This window comes from Myotis davidii, unplaced genomic scaffold (assembly GCF_000327345.1).
Source record: "Myotis davidii unplaced genomic scaffold, ASM32734v1 scaffold235, whole genome shotgun sequence".
Classification (NCBI taxonomy): Eukaryota; Metazoa; Chordata; class Mammalia; order Chiroptera; family Vespertilionidae; genus Myotis; species Myotis davidii.
The window spans coordinates 3,266,133-3,273,801 of NW_006287462.1; positions in this window are offsets into that span (position 1 = coordinate 3,266,133).

The following is a 7,669-nucleotide window of genomic DNA, read 5'->3' on the forward strand; positions in this document are numbered from 1 at the left end:
CTCATTTGTAAATCACCGCCCATCCTGAAACTCCTTAACCCTCTACTCCCTGTCTGGAGCATGGGCGTTTGAATGCTTTCCTTGCCTTGAAGATTACCAACTTGTCTCACAGTCTTTCCGCTGAATCTTCAGTACCAGGTACTGTGACACACTGATAAATAATTTAAAGATGTACTGAATAATGCTTTCTTGTCCCTTAACTTGGTGCTATTCCCTGTTAAGCCCAAGAAATGATGATGATGGTGATGATGATGATGATGATGATGATGGTGATGATGGTGATGGTGATGCAGGTGGTGGGATAGGTGGTGGACTTATTTATTGAGTACTTATTGTTAAACAAGAACCTTAACTTCCATGACTGAAAGCCTTTGTAAAAGGAAGGGATTATTGGGCCATAATGGACCAGGTCCTGGGGCATGAAGTCTAACCCAGCAGCAGCAGCAGTAAGTGGAAAAGGCAACATGTCCTCCATCCTGGAGTCAATGGGCTTTTTTTGTGCATCAAGTAGGAGGACAAAAGATAGGAGTTATTTTGAGAGTATTTACATTGACTATAGATAAGGGATAGGATAAGGTAAAGCAGGAGCAGTTCTGGGATAGTTTGTAAACAGGAAAATTTGTCATTTCCATCTCATTGGAAAAGACACCAACCGAATAGTCTCTAATCTTCCTACTAAACCTGAATAGCTCTGGGGTACGTAATGACTGCAGAAGCAATTTCAGAAACTTCTGGAAGGAAGCACCACGCAAATGAACAAGTTATTAGCTTGGTGCATATCATGTTTGCAAGAGGCCACTTACAATCTGCTCTTCTTGACAAATATGGCACCAGGGGGTTTTAATACCTGCATTTGCCATTTCTGTCTCTCCCTCTCCAAATTGATGGCAAAATTGTAGACGTGAAAAATGTGTCAGGGTTGAATGACCTGAGGTCTCTGCTCTACTCCTACAGCTTCATTTCGCTCAAAGGAGAGTAACGAATGGAAGATAAAAGTCTCAACAGATAATGAATCTGAGTCCTAATGACCTTCCTGAACTACAAAATGGATTTGTAACTTACTTGGCATTGCCCAAATCATGTGGTGCCTGTATTGAGGTGTGAAAACATCTTGGCCATTTTGGGCCACAACTGTGCATTTTAAGCATTTCCTCAATGACTTGTGAAGGGTCAGAAATACCTTTCCCTGGAAAGGTAAAATGCATCCATTAATGGTAATGGAAAAATCGTTTCCAATCTGCCCTGTTTACTGTCTTGATGGTGGTGTGATTGATTAGTAAAGAGGCTTGGTATATTCCGCAGCCCCTAGAACCATAGTTTCACCATCTATACAAGAATTGGGTGTTACGTGACAATGCCTGGCATTCTACGCCTCTTTCTTTTAAAACCATTTGGTCTCTGACAAGGAATGTAAAGACTCATATTTACTCAAGAGAAGTCATGTGTGAAATAACATGCTTGCTTGCTGCACAGTACCCAGCCCATACTCAGCTGGTCTTCTCCATCTGGATTTCCTGCAAAGGCATCATTACCTAATGGGGATAATATACGGCAAACGGTCTGAAATCAGTTGGCTTTTTATAAAAATGAAAGGCTCATTGATTTTTAAAGGCATTCAAATGTTGCCTTTTGGCTTCTTGAAGGTAGTCATATGGTTTTTCTTTCCAGAGCTAAAACTGAAACAAATCCTATCTAATAAAAGACAAAAAGGGCAATTGACCATACCTTTGCTATGCTTCTCATTGGCTAAGCAGGGCAATATGCAAATTAACTGCCAAGAAAGATGGCAGTTAATTTGCATACGTAGGCACCAAGCGAAGGAGTGAAGCCAGCTGGCCCCGGGCAGGAGCAGCGAGCGAAGGCCAGCATGGCAAGCCAAGAGCAAAGAGGGAAGCCCGCTTCGCAGGCCTCAGCCACGCCCCCGGGGCCCAGGCCCCTCCCAGCGAAGAGCGAAGGCCTGGGTTCCGGGCACCAGAGGAAAACTGGTGCCAGCAGCCAGACTTTGAGAGGGCACAGATCGGGCTGAGGGACCCACCTGAGTACACAAATTTTTGTGCACCAGGCCTCTAGTCATGAGATGAAGTAAAAGAAGAGAATATCTATAGATTTTCATGAACCTATACTCTTCATTCTCTTGATCATCCATCTATCCATATATCCATCAAGTGGATCCACAAACATTTATTGTAACTGTTGTGCATTCTCCTGAATAAAACAGGGCTCAGTTTGAAGTTCACTTTGCATGTCTCTCATCCAAAATTGTATAAATCGGTTTGAGTAAAGAAATATACTGTGTGTCCATGGTTTCTGCAGCCACCCACTTATATGCTGGTGACACCCAAATTTCTACCTGGAGTCCTGACATCTCTCCTGAATTCCAGCCATAGAGTCAACTTTCTACTAGTCACCTGTAGAAAGAGTTATTAGCTTGGTGCAGATCATGTTTGCAAGAGGCTGTTTGCTATCTGTTCATCTTGACAAATGTGGCACAAGTGGGTTTTTAAACTTTCATTTGAAATTTCTGTCTCTCCCTCTCCAAATTTATGGCAAAATTGTGGATGTGGAAAATGTGTCAGGGTTGATGTACATCAGTATCTGGGTGTCCCACTAATCTTAATCTGAACATCTCCAAGTTGAATTCATCATCTTTCCCCCTCTTCCTACATTCTCTGTCTTAATAGGATGCACAGTGTTACTTCTGCCAGAAGCCTACCTGTCACCCTAGGCCCATGGTCGGCAAACTGCGGCTCGTGAGCCACATGCGGTTCTTTGGCCCCCTCAGTGTGGCTCTTCCACAAAATACCATGTGTGGGCGCGCACATACAGTGCGATTGAAACTTAATGGCCCATGCGCAGAAGTCTGTGTTTTGTGGAAGAGGCACACTCAAGGGGCCAAAGAGCCGCATGTGGCTCACAAGCCACAATTTGCCGAGCTGCAGTTTGCCAACCACTGCCCTAGGCTGTTTTCTTCACCGTCAACACCCACTCAGTTTCCAAGTGGTAGCAATGACCTCTTCTTTGTATATCTTCCTCCATCCTATTGCCTCATTCTCGTTTTATTTTCTTCTCTTCCTTCTATTAACTAGTTTAATAGACACTGAAAGGTAGCTGAATATACCCCAATATTATATGACTGTAGAAGTTTAGGACATGCTCCACCCCCAAAATGTGCTGCTTTGGTATATTAATTATTTTGACCTGTGGGCACTTTAAAAGCAGTAAAATACAGAGAGCTGCTTTCTCTGAACTCTCCTTATCTGTCTAAAGACAGATCCCCTGAAAGGAACTCAGTTGTCATTGATCTCCTGCCCAGGAGTTTTATCAACCAAGGAAGATTGACTCTTATCACAGGAAAAGGAGACTAGGAATTGATGTCACACCCAAACCAACTTTGTCACAAGTTATCATACCTCTCATCTGTTCTTCTAAGGGCCCATTTATTTTTCCTAAAAATCATTTACATTCCCCTCAGATACCTGCATCCCCATTCCTTTTTCTCTGTGAAGATGGTATTTATGCCTGAATTTTAAGCCACCTCTTTGAGTTACTCATTTTTCCCTGGTTATCTCCCACAGGTTACATGTTAGTAAACTTACATAGTTTTTCTCTTGTTAATATTTTATTACAGGGGTCTCCACGAAGAACTCAGAAGGGTAGATAATTATTTTCCCGCCCCTACAATAACAACCTGGTATTGGCACAGTCTCAGGCCCCTTTTAATTACCCGTAATGATAGCATCAGCACAGACTCTCTAAGAGTTCAAGTCTGGTTATTCCTCCGATTAAAACCGTTATTGGCTGGCCCTGGCATTTAGAAAAATACCCAAACAAGGTCCTTTACAGTCTGGTCCCAGCCTACCTTTTCAGGCACTTTTATCAACTTCTCCCATTAATTCAGGCACCTTCATCAACTCATCATCAACTCAAGGGTAAAACCCACAGAGATCCGTGTGGGTTGTCCCTTGCATCGTGCTCCCTCTCACCTCTGTGTAGTGGGAATTTAACTTATGTAGCTGCCAACATGCATTTATTGGAGCCCACGAAGGACCAGTATGAACAGAAGAACTCACCAGTATTAATGATGCCGTAGACCAAAGCATTCCTAAAATTAGTATAGTAGGTCCTCAAATAACATCTTGTTTTGACATTTTGTTGTAACATTGATGAGATGCCATAGAATTGAACTCTTGTTCATATTAATTAGCCTATGGCAAAATTGGTTTCATTATACCCCATTTGCTTAAAGTCTCAGAACCTAATGACGATGTTAGGTGAGGACTTCCTGTATAGCATCAGTAGGACAAATGAAAGTGTGCTTTAGTAGCATTCATCTTTGGGTGTTTTTAAAAATACGGCTATAATATAACCCCAAAAGAGGGATAAAATTCCATAAATCCTTCAGTGTCTCAATCTTCTCTTACTGCAAGGATTCAAAAACTGGTATTTAGAGGATACTTGGGAAGAGAAAAATACAGGATTTTCCTAGGAAGTGTGTTTAGCCATTAATAAACATATATATATATATATATATTTTAATTTTGACTTTTTTCTCTTTCCCCTTCTAACAAAGTCCACAAAGCTCTAATCTAAAAATCTCTCCTTTCCACAAAAACATCCCTTTGTTTCTGTGCATTGGAACTCTCCAAAAGGGAGATTTAAGGCACTGCTTTTCTCCAAGTTGAACAAGGAAGCCTGGTTCTGAAGCACCAGTGAACAGCTACCTACAGCGGTGTTCCTCTGCATGCAATCTGGCTTTCCTCTATTCCAATAACCTTCTGTGTAATAAATCATTCTTTCAGTTGTGCAGTAGCCTTTAAGCCCTGCCTGCTTACGCTTTAATTGGTTAATCAGTTACGAGTTCAAAATTATATAGTGTGAAAAATATCACAATAGATCACAGTATGGTCCCTTTTCCCCTGTAGAACTCTGACATTCTCAAGCGTAACAAAGTTCATCTCTCACACATTAATTACTGCAATGTCCTTGAAATAGAGAAGAGCATAGTTATTACTATTTGCAAAGAGAGCGTACTTCTGTCTCCTGCATGTCAGTAGCCCACGTGTGTGTGTGTGTGTGTGTGTGTGTGTGTGTGTGTGTGTGTTGGAGGACACATATCTTAAATTAAGGTCCCCTTTTCTGTATGTGTTCCTTCTACCCAGGCCGACTTATCCTTTAAGACTCAGACTGTGTCAGGCTATCTGGAATAAGATAAAGAAGCTATAAAGATATTCCCCCAGATTTTAAATAATCTGTATATATAAAAGCCAAGCAACCAGAATGACAGAATGACCAGAATGACTGGAACGACCAGTCACTATGACGTGCACTGTGGCCAGCCACTGGCCCAATGTCGGGTGGGGGGAAGCCCCTCCCCCTGGCCAGCCCCAGCTGAATCGAGGGCGGGGCTGGCCGGCCAACCTCCCACAGCCCCTCCCCCACACCAGCCCAGCCTGATCAGCCCCCATGGGGTAAGGGGCCAGCTGGACCCCACCCATGCACAAATTCATGCACTGGCCCTCTACCGAATTAATAAAGAAAGCAACAGTTCGATTAAGGGAGGGCGGGGGAGGACTCAGATTGTGTCCCCTTCTCCAGGAACTCTTTCTTCACTCTGGCTTCCTCCTTGATTCAGGTGCCCATTGTCTGGGCTCCCATAGCAACGTTCATTAAGGCCACAAACACTTACTGGATAATTTCTATATAAATCTCCTTGGCTGAGCATTCAAAGATGGATAAAAATGAGTTTCTCAAGAGTAAAGACCCAGCCCAGCCCTTTCCAGACTGCATTATAACTGTTTGTGTAACTTGTCTCTGCTATGGGACTGTGCCTGGCATAAGGTGGGTATCACATTAACAAATAAATGGATAAATAAAAGACCTCCATTTCAACAGTATGGTAATAATCAAAAGGGAGCCCTTCTAAGGCTTTAATATGTAATGAACTCCAATTATATTTTGCTGGGGGGTGAGGGTGGGGGGGAAACACCTGCTAATAAACCAAGCCTGTGTAGTGAGTTGGTAGGTGAGGTCCTGCACTATCGTGGTGGTGTGAATTAAATAGCAAGGAAAGACAGTCTCAGACACTGGCTTGTCTGGGGCACAGATGGGCCAACCTGGGTCCCTGGGGCAGGCAGGCCTCATTCCCAGGGCCCATAAAACTAGTTCCCAAGAGAGGACAGAATAACCTCCCTACTGCTCCCTGACCACTATGCATCCCACCAAGGCAACAGGTGCCCTAGAATACAGCCCATGTGATGAAATTTCTGGCACTAAAGCATACCATTGAAAGAAATCTTTTTTGCTCATATTGATCTAATTATTTTGTAAAAAAAAAAAAAAAAAAGGCAATGATGAATAATGAAGAACTTTCCTTCTGGTATTAGCCGGTTATTTAGGTAGCTGGAATAAAGCAGAGCATTTTTAAAGACCCTTTTTTCTACTAAAATGTTTACTCTGAATAAAGAATAATATATGGGGGGGGGATCTCACTGTGATGTAATCATTAAGCATGGTTAGTTTGTTTTGACATAATGGAACTTTGTTATGATAAATTGCTTAAAAATAAAGCCTATGTTGTCTGTTTGCCAAATAGAACCAGAATAGAAATGACTTCCTGTCTCTCTGTAGCCAATTTCAAGTAGAAAAATGTGTTTTGAACCCAGTAAGCAGAAAGGGGCTTTTTGGGTACTCGGTTCACTGCCTTTTCTCATCAATATTTGGGTGTAGTTAAATTGTAATTAATATCTTCCACCACAGGGGACCTTGACATGAGTTAAAAGAATTAAACTCTTTTAAATAATCAATGGAACAATTACTATTGACCCTAATTTATGAGCACCTAGGGCAAAAAGCTTCATTCTGTGCAATTTTCACAACTCTCAAATAATTGAGTTCTTTTTTTTAATTAAATCTTTATTGTTCAGATTATTACATTTGTTCCTCTTTTTTCCCCCCATAACCCCCCTCCTCCCAGTTCCCGCCCCACCCTCCGCCTTCGCTCCCTACCCATTGTCCTCATCCATACGTGCACGATTTTTGTCCAGTCTCTTCCCGCATCCCCGCCAAGAATAGGCAGTCCATTCCCTTTCTATGTCCCTGATTCTATTATAATCACCAGTTCATTCTGTTCATCAGATTATTTATTCACTTGATTCTTAGATTCACTTGTTGATAGATGCATACTTCGTGTTCATAACTAGTATCTTTACCTTTTTCTTCTTCTTCCTCTTCTTTTTTTTTTAAAATATATTTTATTGATTTTTCACAGAGAGGAAGGGAGAGAGATAGAGAGTTAGAAACATCGATGAGAGAGATACATCAATCAGCTGCCTCCTGCACACCCCCCACTGGGGATGTGCCTACAACCGAGGTACATGCCTTTGTCCGGAATCGAACCTGGGACCTTTCAGCCCGCACGCTGACGCTCTATCCACTGAGCCAAACCGGTTTCGGCATTCACTATTTCCTGAATTATTTCTGCATACTCTGAGATTTTTACAAACATAAATCCATGTATTAATCATGTAATTTAAAATGTTTATGTCTTAAGAGCAGATAGCTAGTTAAACATGGAGGAAAGAATTTAAAAAGATGATTTCAGTGACAAGCATAAATGAATCATATCTCAACAAATTCTGCTTAACATTGTATTTGAAACAGAAGCACTTAG